Source organism: Argiope bruennichi, chromosome X1 (genome assembly GCF_947563725.1).
Source record: "Argiope bruennichi chromosome X1, qqArgBrue1.1, whole genome shotgun sequence".
NCBI lineage: Eukaryota > Metazoa > Arthropoda > Arachnida > Araneae > Araneidae > Argiope > Argiope bruennichi.
The window spans coordinates 85,760,783-85,780,748 of NC_079162.1; the positions used below are offsets into that span (position 1 = coordinate 85,760,783).

Sequence of the window (19,966 nt, forward strand, 5' to 3'; positions counted from 1 at the left end):
AGCCCGATTGCTTAATCTTTCTTTGAAGTTAATCTTGATTTTTTAAAATTGTTAGTTTATTTCCGATTTTTTTGGGGATAACTATATTTTATAACAACCGATATAAAATGAAATAATAACAGTTTCGAACTATTGGAAAATTCTACTGAAAAATTCATTATCAACATCTAATAAAGATTTTTGGCCTTATTATTTTTTTCTGCTTGTTTAAATGTTAAATTTAAAGAATAAGATTAAATCACTAACGCATCATAAGATTAATCACTAATGCACTTTTGCATTTAGTTTTATTGTTCCTTATAGAAATATTTGTAAGCTTTTGCTTCGTTGAATTTTTCAAATACGTTTTCGTTTCTCGTTTCGTTTTTGTTTTTTTTTTTGTTTTTTTTAACACCATTTAGTTTTGAAGGCCTACCGAATCTTAATGACTCGCATCCTTAATGAATTACTCCTTTAATAGGTTTGTTAAATGAAATATTATTTTTTAATTTATAGAAACTATATTCCGTGGCTTCTGTGGCATCAAAAATATTTTGGATCTATCAATTACCAGATCATTTTTTTAGAAGAATTTCTGTTTTAAATCCTCAAAACTTTTGTTCTTAAATTTTTGTTCTTTTTCTGTTTTTTGTTTAAGTTGGCTATAATGTATCAGTATTTTATAAACGGAGAAGATTATATTCTTTACTTTTGTATTAATTCCACTTGGAAAGTTGTTGCATTAGATTGAAAACAAACAATCACTTGCAATTCTCACTAAAAAGAATTCCGTGTAAAAAAAAACTGTCCATCCCTCAAATTAATGATCATCATTATTAAATTTACCTTGAATTAAACCTGGAAATGCTAGATGGTTACATATAGATATTTATCTTAACAAAAAGTACGTTTTCAATTACAGAAATGTTTTGATTAAATATTTTTATTGGATGAATCAGATTTAAGTTACGAGTTTTTCAACTTTTCATAGCTATTAATAAAGCTTCATTGTTACAAATGTTAACTTCTGGTTACAGCATTTTAAAATATTGATTTCAACGAAATAGCTATTTGATATCCAGCAAAGGCAATATTACAAAGTTTTTTTTTTTTTTTTTTTAAATTTTATAATTAATGCTTTAAAAATGTTAAAAGTTTTAAGGAACTTTAATTAAAAAATTGTTAGTTATAGTTCTAACCCTCCTTACTTTCCTTCTTATCATAGAAAGTGCTTTTCATATTAAAATTTCTGTGTCATTTATTATTAAATTTTAAGTTATTAACTTTTATAAAGTATTTTCTTGAAATAATTTCATGCCAAAATGGCTTCTGGATGAACTGAAATAATCAAATACAATCTGATATTGTGATTTGAAATTGAGTAAATCACTCTTGCAACATAATTAGAAAGATTCTTTGAAATTGGACAATATCTGATTTCTTATTCAATTTGATAAAACCCAATGTCCAATTTATAAGACTGCTAAATTTTCTTTTATAAATAAGCTGAGGTTTAGTTTATGAGAACTATTGAACTGCATCACACTAAAATGTAGTGAAAGTTATTCAAGTCCCTAGGTAAAAATTTGCTTTTAATAATAATTACATCATAAGAAAATTCTTCATATTATTAGATTGTACAAGCTATACAGTATTGATGCAAGCATGTTGTGTTTTAGTTTCTTTGCAGAGTATATGCACTGTTTGTCTACCACAAGAACCCGTCGAGACAGTTGTCTATGTTTACGGTGGGTGTTATAGAAACAGGTTTCTGTAGGGAATTGGGGGAATCAGGTGGAAGTTTGGGGGTTATTTTTTTTTCTTTCTTGACATCAGTTTGAAGTGATAAAAAAAGCTGTTGTTCATTCATCTTCTTGCTTTAGCCACAGTTGCATGTGTCTTTATATTCACTTAGTTTACTTCTTTTATTAACCTTTTCTTTGGTTAATATTAACTGCATTTCATTATTTAATAATTTTTTTTCTTGTTCCTTAAATTTTGACACCCTTTAAAATGTCTTTTCAATTTAGGAAAAGGAAACTTTAAATTCACAAGCACGTAAAATTGCGCAAAATACTGCAGAGTTTTACTCCAAAGAAGCTGCAGCAAATTCTTTGAAAGATCCTTTTTCACAAGCTATGAAAATATAGAATCTGTTTCAAGATCATATTTTTAAAAAAATAAACAATTGAAAGTTTTTAAGCAAATTATACTCAGTTGTTTGCATTGGTAAAATTAAACTGATTATTGATTTTGAATTCTTTATTTGGAAATTGTATTGAAGATTTCAAGTAAGTTCTTGCATGGAACTTTGAATTTCATTATTTTTAAAAGAAATATATTTTATGAAATTAGTACTTTATTTTCATAAAAATTATTGAATAATTTCCTTAAATCTGCAGGTATAACTCGGTTATCTCCTATCACAATTATTGTCAAGATAAAAAGATGAGGGAGAAAAAACAAACATCGTTTTAAGCTTTTGCTCTTAATGTTAAATAATTATGAAAAATTGAATTATTTATTCTTAAAGAAAAATGAGTTACTTTGAAATTAAAAATAGTGATTCTATTATACTATATTTGGAGATTAGAATGATTTAATTTCTTTTCTGGTATACAATGAGCATATGCAATTATTAAGAAGTCTATTAAATAGTTATTGTGAAGTATTATCAACAATGTAATGATATGAAGGAAATATTATATTATAGTTAGTGCATTACCTTTTTTTTTTTTAATGAATAAAGAAAAAAAGACATTTGTTCAGGTTTGTTTTCTTGTCTTACTGTTGATTTAATAGCTTTCCTTCTTAGATATAATTCCAAGAATCTGAAAATTTACTTAAATTAATGTGAGCTAGAAGAATTAAAATATTTAACTAGATTTCTTTTACTCAAGTATACTGATTGTGATAGTAAAACGGTGACTGATAAATATTCTCATACGACATTGTTGATCCTTGAACAGAAATGTGAAGGAGAAATTGAAGGGCATTGAGAGTGAAGAATTTTCAATCCTGAAATGATAAAATGAATTCAGGAATTTATGGATCCTTTATTGCTAAGCTGCTCATGACTACTGATATATATTGAAAAGAAAAGCTCATTCATCACCCTATTATTTAAAATGACAATTCGTGAGAAAAAGTTTTCTTTGAAATAATTAGACTTCTTTTTCAAACAGGGAAAATAAATAAATGGCCATCTGGAATACTACCTTAAAACAAACTTTACAGCTTTTTTCGTAGAATACTATAAAACAATGTTGTGTTTATTTATTTGGTTTTTTTTTTTAAGACCGGGACTTCTGGCAAGTGCCTGAAAAAACACTTGAATTATTTTAAAATTCAGAATACTCTTACATATAAATTTTATGAAATTAATTATGTTGCAGAAAGCTTGTGTATATTGAAAATAAGTTACATATCTAAGTTAGATTTTTAAAAAATCTACAAATTGATATTATGGTAATTGTTAATTTTATATTTTGGAAAATAGTATATACATCAGAAAATACAAATTTCAAAACGTTTCAAGTATATTTAATCGTGAACATTTTATTTTATATTAGAATATAAACAACCTTTTATAAAAATTATGAAATAATTGTGATTAATCATACTAGTGGTTTTATGCTAAATTACAGAGATTACCTTGCGTTTGCTCCACAGAATTTATTATTAATTTCTTACATAAATTTAAAACAAATGAACTGACAATTTTTTGTCATGCAGGATTCTACTTTACATTTCTTAATTATTTTTTTTCTTGTGTAGTCATTAGACATACAAATAATTATTGAGTTTTTCTGATGATTTGCATTGTTCTTTGTATACTATGACAAGAATATCAGATATTTTCAGTATTCCAAGTATTTAAATGATTTTCAGCTCGGTGAATAATTTTTTGAATTTGTTTTCAAAAATTAAATGTAATAATACCAAATATCACCATTTTGGCCCTAAACCTGCCAATATAAAAAATTTCTACCTGTGCGAAATGAACTCTTCCTACAGTAACCTGTTTCTTTAGCAATTGCCGTAAACATAGACATTTGTCTGAAAGTGTTCTCTGATGGATACACAGTAGTTTCTTTGAAAAGTTCTTTTATTCTCCTGATTAAGTAATAACAAAAATAAGTTAAGAAACATTGAAAAATATTCATATTTTTAAAGCCATACAAGGTTGATTTTTTAAATATATTGAATTTCCACACTGCACTACTATGCAATGCAAATTATTCAAATCCCAAAAGAATTATGCTTAATAATACTATAATTTGCATGACAGTAAAAATATATCATGAAAATTTCTGTTTTGAAATTTTACCATAATTACTTTATATATTGATTAAAAACATTATGTATGCCATTGGTTCCCAATTCTAGATCCAAAAAGTTCTGGTTACGAGATTTATTTAAATTGATATTTATAGATGACCCTTAACATTAGGTTAATGCTGTAATCAAAATTTCTATAATGAATGCTTTTATTGAATTTTTATCTTCTATATTAAAAAAACAAACAATGTATATAGACTAAAAATGTAGCATCATTTCTTCTGAAACTGTTTTCATTTTTTCAACCATTTCAGCTTATCTTCTAAAAAGCAATTATTATTATACACAAATGAAATCTGAAAACAGTATAACTAGAACCTAAATAAATAATCGCAATTTTGTTTTTCTTCTTTATCATTTTTTTAACAGTATTTTGGTCATATAATAGATTTTAAGCTTTCAACATTGACACAAGTTTTATGACTTAATTATTGAAATTTGAGTGAAAAGAATGATCAATTATTACTTATAATATAATAAAAATAGATGTGCAAACTTAGCAAAAAATAATTCAATGTAATTTAAAGAATGGTACATAGAAAACTTAGCCTGTATTAATTGTAACAGATGTAGCTGAAAATTTATTAATGTTATTAAAAAATATAAATTATTATTGAAATAAATAATTATTACCATAGTAATGAAATAGTATTATAAGTATAACGGATATTTTATTTACATTAACAATTAATATATTAATTACTTAAAACTTAAGTATACAATAGATAAGAAATAAACAATTTTATTATTTAGAGATTTATATTTCTCTTAATTTATTGTTCAGTTCCTTGAATAATCTTTTTAATAATATCATTTATAAATAAAACTTTGCACTAAAGAGAAAACTCGCAACAGCATTACAGTTAGAGAGAAAGAAATGGAGGAGGTAGAGATACTTCTAGTATTATGGATGATCAGCATATCACCAATTTTTTTATCTTTCACATGACCAAAACTACCTACCAGAATGTGACCGTCAGTGATATCAAAAGTATTTACTAAAGAAAATACTTAGTACCTAACACATCCACATTTCATATTACTCGGCATTCATGAAGAAGTAAGCAGATATCCTAAAATGTCTGAGCTGTCATCTACTCTGTTTACTATTTGGTCACCATCAACTGTTTCACTAATAATCCCAAATTTGTTTATAACCAAGTTCTAATTATAACTTAGAATTTGTTGGATGCCTTTGTTTGTTGAAAAAATTTGCATGCTAAAAAAAGATGCAACAGTTCATCAAGGACACATAATGTCATTTTTGCTTCTTAATTTAAGCTAGTAAAATTTCATATTCTTAAAATCTTTTATTGTTTATAATATATATAATTTTGAGTTATATGTCAGAATATTCTTGAAATGAAAATAAGTATTTAACAGTAATTCATCTGTGGAAAACGAGGAGTATATATTATTATTATAAGTGGTGTAATTTCATCTTTGTGCTAGAAATAGTTTATGTTTCAATAAATAGAAAGCTATGAAGAAAATAATTTCATTGGACGATTGTAATTTAGATAATATATTTCTAATTTGATATATATTGTTGTTTCCTGATTTTGTTATTTAGCTTTCTTAGTCAGTCTATAGGTATGTAATCAGTAAGATCATGTAAAACTGTGATAAGAAATAAATAGTCTTGACTGCTTTACTACTTCAACCAGATAAAAATTTTCATTTCCATCAAAACCATCTGTATAGTTTTAAAATTCTGTTCCATATTATACAGTATTATAAGTGAGTAAAAGAAAAGAATTTAGCATTTTTATATATAAAGAAATATATATAAAGAATAGCATTTATATAAATATAATTATATAAATAGCATATATATAAAGAATAGCATTTATATAAATATAATTATATAAATAGCATATATATAAAGAATAGCATTTTTAATTTTTCTTCTTATACTAAACCTACTGAAGCCCTTTACCACCTTCTTAACTATGGAATGGCTGCAGCTATCTTTATAAGAGTGATCTCTAGGTGTGGTAAAGTAACTTTCCATTACTGATTGGAACGACTTACAGTTGCTTTTTTCACTTTCATTATGCATGAGGAAAATGGTGAAATTAGCATTATTTTCTTTAAGACTGTATGAGATAGAAAAAAAAAAGGAATTACAAAGTTACACAGCATCATTTATTTTGAAAAAGAGACAACTTATCGTCATGAATGCTAAAAATAAAAGGCTTAAAATCCACGTTTGTTTGTGGTTTATAGAAACTGTGGAATCCCGAAACTTGAATTAAAGAAAAAAAGATTATCTTTCAGATAAAAAACAAGCCCCCAGCATGGAAAAGTGATATCAATTGTAATTCATGTTTAAAAAAACAAACAAACTTTGATGTGAAAGCGATAGGTTGCATTTTTGTCCTTGTCCTTGAAAAGCAGAGCAGACAATATGCAGATTGTGCAGAATTATTTCGCAAAACACATCAAATCAAAACAACTTGAGCTTGATGTGCAGAATTTGTGCATTATGCAAATATATTTTAAATAGTTTATGGATTTTTAACTAAGGTAGCTATTGCCGAGTTATCTCCTCAGAGTTGTATCATGAAGCTCTCGATCATGGAATAGTTTTTAAAACATGAATATTGTGGAATGATTCTTTTTTATAATGAATATGGACATAAGAACATAGTTGGCAGCACAATTATACCAGCAGTATTTCCCCTGAGGATTGCATCCTTCATATATAACCATCCTAGAAATTGAAAAATATTTAAGAGGAAGAGACTGCATGACTAACAGACCTTGATCAGGCCGACCAGTGAAAGTAGGGCTGTAACTGCAGCTGGAAGATGTGTTATCTTTCACCCTCACACATCCAACAAGCAGCACAAGGGAGATAAGCAAAAACTATGGCCTCTCAAAAAGTCACATTTAGAAAATCCTAAACGTATTAGATGCGTATCCTTACTGGCCAACAACTCCTCGGATATTACTGAATGGGCATATGGGGAGACATTGCACATTGTCATGAACTAGCTAGAGGTCTATCCAATATTCTTTATTCATTAATTATCTGAATCAGTGTCATAATTCCATTTAAAAAATAAAATGGAGATAATTTTTAATTTACTATTAATTTCATTTAATGAAAAATATGTCCAAATATTTTGTTGTAATTTGAATATATCTTCTCAATTATTCTAAAATATTGATTAGCTTTTTCTGAATGCAGAAAGACTTTTGATGTGTTTTGTGAAGTTTTAGAGAATGAGCATTTGACAAGGAAGAATTGTCATTCTCATTGTGCAATAGCCATACACTTTTTATTGAACTGTCTGCAAGAGGTCTGCAATCTTGAGTTATGACGTATTTTGCTACTCAACTGTTAAAAATATATATTTAGATTATATATAAATTGTAATTTGTTTGAATTTTCCAGCTTTATTAATATTTTTCTGTAATCCAATTTCTTAATGCATGCCACTAATTTCCCCTCTAATTTTTTTTATATATTATATTTTATATTCTTGAAAAGCTTTCTCTTATTGATTGATCAAGTCTTGCTTTACTATCTCTATTTCTATGTTCATATTCATTTGCAGTAAAATTTGCACAGCATATTACCAGATATCTCAATTTCATCAGTAGAGTTTTGTAATGAATTATTTTAGATTTTTTTAAATTTTACTTTATAGATATTACAATATATTTTTCACAAAAAAAAAAAACATATGATAAAATTTAAAATGCCCTCTTTTACAATATATAAGATTTGATAAATTAATTATCATGGGTATTAAAAATTAATTAACATGATAATTAATTTTTAATTATCATGTTAATTAAAAATTATTTAGGCTTATAGGTATTGGGGCATGAACCCACATTTTTGATGAATGAATAAGCTATCTTCATCTCTTCTTTTGCTTTACAAATTTCACTAGATTGTGCCTCGTTTATATAAGCATGCATTATAAGCAAAGCAAAAAAAAAAAAAAAAAAATGTTATTTAACACTATTAATTTTATGACTGTGTTTTATAAAAAATTGTGGTTATATATTTTTACTTCTTATAGGATAACAAAAGCAAAAAAAAAAAAAAAAATCAAATGTTATTTAATTAATGTTTAAGAAGTATTATATAATTTCATAATTTTATTTTTGTGCTGCATAAAAAAATAAGGTGCACTTTATCTTTACTTCCATTCACTTGCAGAAAAAGAAGGTTTTATCTTTTCTTTGTTCCTGGCCTAATTGTATTGAAATAGTAGTTATCTGGATGATTTGAAACTGAAAAGTCTAATAGTGGTAAGGATTTTAAAAATTATTTATACATGCTGTGTTTTTTTTTTTTTTTTTTTTTTTTTGTACATTTAATAATTGGGAATCAGTTTTGCAAAGAAATTTAAATTACCTCTACTATTGACTTATATAAATTTATTCATATTGCAAAAGATTTCCCACATATATTTCATGCTTAGACAAAACAAATCTTGTACTATCCTTAATTTTAATAGTTAGTAAATTTCTTAGTTAATAAGACAATGTGTTTGATATATTGACCCATTTACCCCTTCTTCCCTTGGTGTAAAATTATTAATTTGGTACAGTTCTTATGTTTATCTTTAAATTATACTTTGTTTTTATTTGGCAATGCTAGTCATTTTAGTGAATAGTTTATTAAAATTTTTGCTTCCAAATATTATATGCTCCTTAACTGCTTCAGATTTTTTTTAAAAATCAAATAAAACAATTTTGGTAACCAAATTTTCTAATATTGTATAGGCTATATAGTGTTGCAAGACTGCATAGACGCAAAATATACATTCTAATTTTTCTTATGAATAACTGAAAGTATTTATTTTTTTTAAATGATTGACACATTATTTATATATTTATTTTTGAGCAGTTTATTATAAAGAATAATTCTATGTTGCAATTGAATTTTATGAGTTAATTAAAATTAAGGGGCCATTTTGTATGTTTATCTCTTTTTACTGTATAAATTTTTCATATTGTAGTGCATATTATTTATTTTAAGAGATTGTATAAGATAATATGTATCTGCAATTTTTTTATTTGATTAAAAAGATTTATACTCTTTTTTATTGTGATACCTTTTAAAGAAGTACATATTATCAAGCAGGATTACTATTATTTTCCATAGAGATATAATGTTGTTCTTTTCTGGTAAATAGGTTTTCTGTGATATTTAGTTTCAGAGTCAAGATCATTTTTATTTTCCTATAATATTTAATTTATATTATTATTATTTAATAAACTATAATCATATAGTTTATTAAATTTTTCTGTATTGTTTATAATTTTAATTAGAAAAAATCATCACTTTATTTGATAGAAATTTTGTAATAATTACTCAGTAGGTTGAATTTAGCTTACGAACTATTTAACATTAGCATTCTTAAAATATTGATGTTTTTTAAGATTAATTCAGCACCCAATGAAAGCATTCTTTATTTATATACATTACCATTACATTGTATTTTCTTTAGATCTGTAATTAAAAAAAAATGTTTAACATGCCTATTATCTGTATAGTAGGTTTATTATTATTATTATTTTACATAAAATATCAAAAATAACAGTTGCAGTTCTCAAATTGCTCTTCTTACTGATTCAATTTCTTTTTACATCAAGAGTTTTAAAGTTTTTATATGCATTTAATTTGATGCATATTCTGCTTTGAAAGTTTCATAGAAATAGCAAAAATCTTTTTCACTGAAATGAGTGTCATTCTCTTGAATTATTCTAGGAAGACTTCTGAATTCTAGTGTGAAAACATTTTCTCCAGATGTAGATGATTGTTTACTAATTCCCCCCCCCCCTAAGTAATTTATTATTTGGTCTCTTTTCATTCCTTGGTAGGTATATATTGAGTATGATGTATTTTTGAAATATGAGATCCATATATGTTAATACAAATATTAATTGAGTTTTACATATACAGTGGTGGCCAAAATTGTGGACACTTTTGAAAATTTTTATGTTTTCTAACTTTGTAAGCTTATAGAAAATGTAACGTTTCATAAAATGCAAACGCTTACATATCATTTTAAAGAGAATTTAATTAAAATTCAAATACTTGCAATACAAAAAAAGTTGAGCGGCAATAATTATCGAGATACATTAGATGCTGATGACTGCAGTGAGTTATCAGTACTTAGAAGGGGTAGCCTTTATTTTTTATTACAGCTTCACACTGATGTTTTATTGAGCTGAGAAGAGTTTTAAGCTCTTCTTTTGTTATTGCATGATGTTAGGAAACCATTATAGTCTCAATTAATTCTCTTTTATTTGATGAATGCTTCATATGTACAAGAGTTTTCAAACGGCGTCATCAGTTCTCAATAATTTTGAGGGCAGGACTATTTCCTGACCATGATAACAATTCAATGCTCTTTGTAATAAATCACTCATTTTATAATGCTGCCGTGCGGCAAGGAGCTGAATCCTGTTGAAAAATAAATGATACATTCTTGGGAAAGAGATCACTGATGGAAGGTGTAAGTTTTGGCTCTAGAGTAGTGTCAATGTATTTTCTTGCATTTAATGTCTTATCGATAACATGAAGGAAACCAATACCCTCTGCTAGCATGCAGGACCAAATCGTAACACTAACTGAATTCTTCATAGTTGTCTGAATGCAATCAGGATGTAGCTCTTTGCCTATTCTATGTCTTACATATTTTTGCTATCACTATTGAAAAACAATATCTTTGTTTCATCACTCCATATAACTTGTATCCACTGATCATTTGTCCAATTAATGCATTCCCTTGCCTACTGTAATCTTTTTATACACTACTGTAAATTGAGACAAGGACTTTTTCGTTGAATTTTACCTCTTAGTCCAACATCTAATAATCTTCTCCTGATTGTTCTTGAACTGACATAAATGCCAGCATCATTCAATTGACTTCTGATGGTCGCTGATGACATTCTTCTATCTTGGAGACATAATCTTTTTATTCTTCTGCCATCAATAGATATGGTGCACCTTTTTCAATCATTTCCTGCTTTGTTTTCTATTGAATTTGTCTCCTGATATTGTTAACAAAACTTTCTGATTCCAGATGTAGTCACTGAACCACCTACCGGTTTTGCAATTTCAGTATAGGAAAGACCACATTCATGCAACACAATAATCTTAGTTCTCTTTCTAGGTGTCAAATCTATTCTTTTATTTGATGTCATTGCTTCTTGATTAAATATTAGAAATATTTACAAAAATTCCAATTATATATTAAGAAGTTTAACAAAATTTCTAACTTGCAATTTGATTACATAAAAAAAAGCATTCTTCTTTCTACAGAAAAAATCACAATAACTTGTTCCAACATTAACCATGTCAGCTTCTGTTAGCAGTTATTAACATTTCATTAGTTCCCAGAACAAAAGACAGTGATTTATCAGGAAAGTCAGAATTTACAATCCACTTCATCACTGTGTTTGTTATTTAGATTAAAGTAAGAATAACTTTTTTTTATATTGCAAATATTTGTTTTTTGTGTTGAAATCAGCATTGAATTCGTTTTAAAATGATATATAAGAGTTTGCATTTTGTGAAATGTAACATTTTCTATAAGCATACAAAGTTAGAAAACATAACAATTTTCAAAAGTATCCACAATTTTGGCCACCACTGTACATGTCATATAACAATAAAAGATTAATAAAAAATAATGGAATTCCATTAGTTTCAGGCATTTTTGAATACATATATAACACAAAATTGTCCCTCAATCTTGTTGAGGTTCACGTAAAATTAACATATCCTTACAAACTCTAGGCATCGCATCTCCTCCTTCCCTCAGGTGTATTTGAACTGGCAGATTGCTCTTTGAAATATTATACAGCTAGGCAGCTGACTATGGCAATCCTGATCCAGAACATCAGTTGATGGCAGTATAAAATTTGTTCTTAATTCAGCATTTGAAGGGGGAGGGGGGGTCCGCTTGCTGAATATTTGCATGCTTTTTTGAGCATCAAAATTTTTTAACAAAGAATATGCATTTTTATAAAAAAAACATCCTTTGCTTAGAAAATATGCAGATTTATGTATGTATGCATGCATGCATATACAAAGGTGCTTAATTTTCGCAGCAATTTATCACTACATGCCTTGTAAACAGTATTTATTTCATATTTAATATGCTACATAAAAATTATTTCACTACACTCATTTCAAATGAAATTATTGTTCTAAAATATATTATAGTTACATTGAGGAATTTTTGATATTGTCTATTTTTTCTTATTTATAGCATGCACATTTTGGAATTTGATAATAGTAGTGTCCATTAAATGTATTTTTATACTATGAAAATTAAAATATTGTACTTATTAATGGATTTCCCTTTTAATGCTCAAAAGGTTCTGCAAATTGAGCTTGTTTATTTAATGTTTTTTAAAAATAAATAAATACCTTGTGTAATTGTACATATAAAGATGTAAATCAGGATTAGAAGCCTTCTATGATATAGTATCTGATTTTCTTTGGAAGTGATGAATGATTTCACCATTACAAAACTGTTCATCTGTGGAAAAATCTTATCAAATTAAACTAAGGCAATAAATAGAGTGTGGAAGTACTGAAACATAAATTTAAATGAATAATTTAACTTCCAAGAATGGGTGGTGCGGTGACAATAAACACCAAGAATTTAAATTTAAATTTTTCCAATATTAATTCAGTCTAATTAAATTTTCAGTAGATTGTGTTTGGTTCAACTAGGCAAATTTTAAATTCTATATAGGATTCTTCATATAGGCAATCTCAATCATGTGCTTAAATTTTTAAAAAAGAATGAAGGAATTTTGTCCTTTAAGATTGATGGAACTAAATGTATTAAAATATGTTTCTATTTCAGATGATGCTTTTGGATTTGACTTAAGAAATTTCTGAAAATTTTTAATATTGATTGATGGTAAGTAATACATTAGATTTTGTCTGAAATGTTAAAGATGGAAGCTGATATTAAATATGTTGTTCCTCTGTCCTTTTAAAGCTCAGTCATATATAAATACTTGCTGCATATAAAATAAGAATGAATGAAGCAAAATTCTTAAATATTTTTCTTAATTCGTTCATATTTTTTATGCTATGCATAAATTATTTCACTTGCATTTATTTTAAATGAAATTATTGGATTTTATTCTGAAATATAATGTAAAAGTAAATGAAAATACTTCCTCGTAATGATTGTAGGTGTGTATGTAAAACTTCGAAACGGTAATAGAGAGATTGACTATCTTTATAATCAATTCATGTTTACATTATCATTCCCAGTTTCACATTCGCTTGTCAGACCAAAGCATGCATTCAATGTGGACATAAATACAAACAATTAAGTTTTAGGGGGTTATTCTTTAAATGCATTTCTAGTGATGAATTTAACTTCATTCTCTACTTAGTTTAAAATAAACATACACTAGAATGAAATAATTGGAAATTTTAAACTACAAATTCAAACTAATGAAAATTTAAAAATATCATATCTATATAATTTTTTTCGTTAATGATTGAATTTTCATGATAATCGAGACTCGGTCCTCACAATATTTTACGATTGGATTACAAAGCATTGTTTTATATATCAATGGAAGGTATGTTGATTTTTTCTTTTCCTTTTCTTCTTTTAATACGCTTACTTTTCTATAGTATGCTCTTTTTATTTCTAAAAATGTATAATTTCTTTTGTTTTATATCTTTAAAAATGCCATTTTCTAATATCATAGTATATTTTTATTAAGTTATTTTATGTTGTGTTTAAGATAAATATTATTTTTAATGTATAAATGTTTTCTCGTCCGAATTATTTCAGTTTATATTAGTGTAATATTTGTTGCATTATTGTCAAATTTCCAGGCAATTTAAAATTGTTTTTCTTTTTTCATTCATGCGTATTCTCTTATTTTCTAATATACTGCATTTTGAATTACTAAAAAAACCCTGCATTTAATAGATTTAAGAATTTTTTTTATAGAATTATCATCTTGTTTTCGTTTTTAAGATAATTATTTTTAATGATAATTTTTCAATCTACAACTGTATTCTACATAATCCCTATTTATTTCATTTTCCCGCTTCATTGCAATTTTTCATATTTTAGTTTCATTTTCAATTTTTTACTTCATTTCGAAAATTATAACATGCCAAATTTTTGACCGAAAACCGGAAATGGCTTTAATATTCAGAAACATAGCATTTCACTTAAGGGTCAGTTATTTTCTTCGCTGAGTTTATATTAATAATATGTAATAGCGCACTTTACTTTTATTTGATCATGTTGTTCCATAATTAAACGGAAATCGAAAGACCTCTTCTACAGTTCAATGTGTTCATCATTCTTCTAATGTGTTCATCATTCTTCTTAATAAACTTACATTCCGTAATATTTGTAATCCATGTTTCACTCATTTAGGAACTATTATTTTCGATTTCTGAAATAGTAAATTGTATGAAAGTCTCTTTAATCTACCGAAGTCGTCTTAATTATCTAATCCATCCGTTGTTAAAATTCTAGTGCGTATTTAAATAAAATCTGCCAATAGTAGTTTTGAAATAAGAATAATAATTGATTATTCATATACAGAATTATTTTTGAAGACATTCGACTCCTGATTTTGAATTCGAGTTTTATTAAAACTACGTAATTTTACTGTTGAAGTATTACTATGCCATTTTCTTTATATTTTATAAAGAATGAAAGAAACTGACGTTTTCCAAATCAGCAATAAAGAACTTAAAATTTTAAAAACTCTTATATTATTGTAAAAATGGAATATGATAAATTATGAAATCTGGACATTGTTTCTAAATTAGCACATTTTATTTAAGTACTTTTAAACAATTATTTTCTAATGATTTTTATTGAAAAAAGCAAGAATATTTTTATTATATGAAATTAAAATTTCTTTTATTCGGAGTAGTTCTTATTATTCATTATATTAATCCATGTTATTTATAATTTATAAAGACAAGGAATAAAAATTGAAAACAAGATATATTAAGAAATATCGATATATGTTGGACGATAAATGCTCTTTATTTAGTTTTCGGCTTGATTACCATACAAGCATAATATCATGTTATGTGGAACTCGTTAGCATATTAACATGATTTAACACGTGCTGTCCGACAACAAACAGTTGCGACTGTATGCAACTTTTCCTCTATTATCCTTCAACGCCATCTATCATAGGATTGGAGAATTATTAACTAGCATACTTGGTACAGATAGAAATTTTCAATGCTGAAATCTGCGACAATATAATATTGTTATTCTGAAATTTTCATTTTTAAGGTCTTATCAACAAACAAAACATAAAGAAAACTAGAATTTTCATTCAGAGACAAGAATTTGATTTCTTTCTGGACAAGGATTTATTGATAAAATAGGAAATTTGAAAATAAAGGCATTTAATAATTATATATTATAAAGTGAATTAAGATGTAAGTGAAGGACACATATGAAAAGAAATTTATTACAATCAACAATGCATGAATATCATGAGCAGTGGAACAGGCAATGAAAAAATAGTGGTTAAAATATCTAACATTGAATTTAATAAAGAAACAATACATCCATCATAGTACATTGATAATATGTTTCGCTATTATTACAATATATATATATATATGATGTAAGATGTCCAAAAATAGTTTAAAAGAGCTTACATTTTTTAAAATATAAATCGTTAAATAGCAACTAATCTTCAATATGTATGTAATATAAATAGCAAATATGCCAAAAAGAAAAATATCATAGAATATTTTTTAATAGTATCAAAAATTTTAAAGTTGTTCATTAAACACAATCAGTAAAAGAATTTTAATACACCTACAGAAAAAAATTCCATATTTATAAATAATTATATTTGATTTACTGGAATGTGAACAGTATATAAAATTAATATTTTAAATCAGAATATAAAAAGAATAAAAAGCAAAGACGATAATATAATATTTTAAATTCTATTTTTGACTTTTTATTATTTTTGCGATATCCGGCAAATATGCAACCAATTAATACTGATGTTTGAATCTTTAAAATCAATTTCTTTTAAGGATATTGTTAACAATAAATTTTCTTCTCTTTCAATGTTACAAGCAATTAGCATATCAAGAGTTTTTAGCTGTCCTTTTCAGTTTATTATTATAACTAGATAATCCTTTTAAAAATATATATAATAAACTATAAACACTATTAACAAAAACGTATTACAAATGAATTTTAATAAGACAAAACGTTTCATCTAAATATGAACAAAATTACAAAGAAATTCAAATAATTTTATTTATTTCACACTTATACTAAATAACAACATATTTTTGAGTACATTTTAAACGAACATTTTTTGACTTTGTGCTACACTGAAAAAAATATAGAATGTTTTATTTTTTACTGGTATAGTAATTTGCGAGATGTACAAATAATTTATATCCGTAATAAATGATGAAACATTTAAAAACTGAAATTTTTTTTATTTTATATGTTTCGAAGAAAAGACATGATGAAATACATAATTACATACCATTTTACGTTTGTAAATCTTTGGTCATTCGTATGAAAGGATTTCAGTGATTATAATAATGATCTCAGAAGTCTGACAATCTGGTCGTAAATAGTTTCATCAAATAAAATTTTAATAATACATTACAGTTGAAATATCTTTTGAAATCAATAAAAAACATTATGTCAGTTGCTTCTATACATCAACCAAGTATAATCTGATTCATAATATCTGACAGTATTTTGTACAATCTATGTGAATCATCTAACAATTTTTAACAATACAATTAGAAATATGTCATGGCTTAATGGATAGATGCAGATGAAAACAAATCTTCCTGGTGATTGTAGGTGTTATGAAAAACTTCGAAATGGTAATGAAAAGATGGACTATCTTCATAAACAATCCCCCTCTACATTACCATTCCTAGTTTCACATTGACTAGGGAGGTCATATATATCGGAACCTCAGAATCCACCTCAGCACCTTTGTATTTCCAAAGAAAAGAAGAGATTCATTAATTCTGTGTATTCAATGTGATCTAAATACAAATAAATAATATTTTCTCTCAAAAGGCAATTAGTCTTTAAATGAATTTCCAAATGAATGGCCATATTTATCTTCCATTCTCTACTCGGATTAAGAAAAATATATACTAGAATTAAATAATTGGGAATTAACAACAAATCCAAACTAATGGAAATTAAAAAAATATAGTAGCTACATGAATTTTCCCCCCAATTAAATCAACAGAAAGAGCAAAAGCACATCACATATTGTATCAGAAATTCATGTGATTAGTACACAGGGCATCAAAATCTTTACATCTTAAAAAGTAGTTTACTGAAATCATATGTTAACTTCTCATTAATGAAGAATTTGACAAAAAGTTTTATAATAATGAAAATATTGAATCACAACACTTTGATAAATCTTCGTATTTCAGCATGAGAAAAACCATATATTAAATTATGTCTACCATTAATCTCTCTCTGTGAATATAATAGCACAGACATGGAATGGCCTACGAGATACTGAGATTTTACACCAAAGTCCTGGATGAAATCTGCTTACAGAACTTCCTCTTGTGTGCATGTGAAAAGAATGACTAAAAGATTTAAAGAGCTAGAAGGAAGAAATTAAGTATAAGGATTTTATTACAAGAGTTGCAGATTTAATCAATATTTTGTGAAAAATTCACCAGCAGACCGACAGTCTGTTACCTAAATATCCGTGTATGTAATTTAGACAAAAGATGAAACCCATAATCATGAATTTAATCATCATATCACATTTTTATGAAATCTGAGTGAGCCACCGAGGCTTAATGGATGCATCTTTGGCTGCAGATCATCAGATCGACAGTTTGAGCCAGCGCAAAGACTATTGTGTTATTTACATTTAATTACTGCTATATGCAAATTTATGTAATTAAAATATTGGTAAATTCATTATATACGCAAATTAACGTAATTTGAATAGTTAATTCTTAAATTGCTAACACGCTGATGGCAGTTCAGACATCTGAATGCTTACCGCTCACATCAAGTGAATTAAGGGTTCTTCCTTCTCCAATTTGACTGGGTATAATTCTACGTGACAATATACTGAATAAATCAATGAAATGAAATGAAATATACAAATAAAGAGTTTTAAAGTCATAATTAAATATTATTTTTCCAAATTGTTTCATAAAACAGTGATGGCAAATATAGTGAATATTTTTTAAAACTTTTAAACTGAGTATTTATACAAAATTAAATATTTCATTAAATGAGAGTATTTATATATCCTTTGAGAGAAACTTAATGTTGATTTATCAATAATTATAAAGAAATGAAATTCCCTCATAACAGAAAAGGGGGGGGGGGAGAAAATTTTGATCATTTTATGAAATTAGCAAAGTGGTTTGCTTTTTTGTAAAAGCAGTTGTTGCCAAGGCTTAAAAAATAAAAAAGAAAGAAAACTTAATCAATTTTTCGTATACTACTCTATAGACTCGCTGAATTTTATACTTGTATGACATGAAACAGACTACTGTAAACTTTTCGAAGTACATAAATTAAATATTCAATTGACTAGAAATTAAAAACTTGTCGCTTTTCACACTGTACCACTATTGCTCAGAGGAAGACAACTTCTCTTATGTTACTTCAGCATTTATGAGCAAAACTTACAATGCTAATATAACAAATAATTAAGAACTTATGGAGAAAATTGGCCATCCATTGTTTTTAAAAATTGTCTTACATTTTCTATGTATGTGATCTATTTTTCCTTCGTAAAAAACAAAATCTCTCCTTTCGGCATATTTCGTTTCCTTCATCGATGCCTTCCGAAGTTTAAGAATGAAAATTGATTACATTGCTTTATTAATTTTTGTTGTGGAGGCTTTCAAACAGGAAAGTTATATAATGGCCAGATTATTTTCTATTGAAGTTTCTTAATTGCGATTTTCTGTTTTGAACTGTTTCTTTTAGATAACGATCATATGGAGACACAAACCATCAGAAATAATATTTAAAGTCAGTATATATATATATATATATATATATATATATATATATATATATATATATATATATATATATATATATATATATATATATATATATACTAACTTCAAATATTATTTCTGATGGTTTATGTCTCCATATGATCGTTACCTAAAAGAAAGAGTTCAAAAAAGAAAATCGCAATTAAGAAACTTCAACAGAAAATAATCTGGCCATAAACTAACTTTCTTCTTCGAAAGCCTCTTCAACTAAAATTAATAAAGGAATGTAATCAATTTTCATTTATAAACTTTGGAAGGCATCGATGAAGGAAACGAAAGTTGCAGAAAGGAGAGATTTTGGTTTTTTCGAAGTATAAATAGATCACAATAAACACATAGAAAATGTAATGCACAAGATTTCATTAATTAGCGTCAATCAAAATGTTTCTACAGGAACGAATAATATAATATGGAGCTTATTGAAAATAACTGATTAATCACATTAGGATAATCTTACTGATGATCAACAATTTCACTTTGAATATTTCCTTTAATATTATATATATATACACACACACACATACACGAGATTAGGATAAAAATCATTTCATGTATAATATTTTTAGCATAATTCTATTGAATGAATAA

General features: G+C 26.2%; 1 long non-coding RNA gene across 2 annotated transcripts; it reads left to right on the forward strand.

Moving 5' to 3' along the window:
• The first annotated feature begins 343 nt into the window (after window positions 1–343).
• On the forward strand, window positions 344–17,354 carry LOC129959013 (uncharacterized). 2 transcript variants are annotated; one of them, XR_008783379.1, is made up of 5 exons: window positions 344–460; window positions 8,501–8,592; window positions 10,058–10,166; window positions 13,176–13,232; window positions 17,112–17,354. It is a non-coding gene; the product is annotated as an uncharacterized LOC129959013 (long non-coding RNA). The 2 variants fall into 2 exon arrangements; XR_008783378.1 differs by having other exon boundaries at window positions 17,172–17,354.
• Window positions 17,355–19,966: the final 2,612 nt, after the last annotated feature.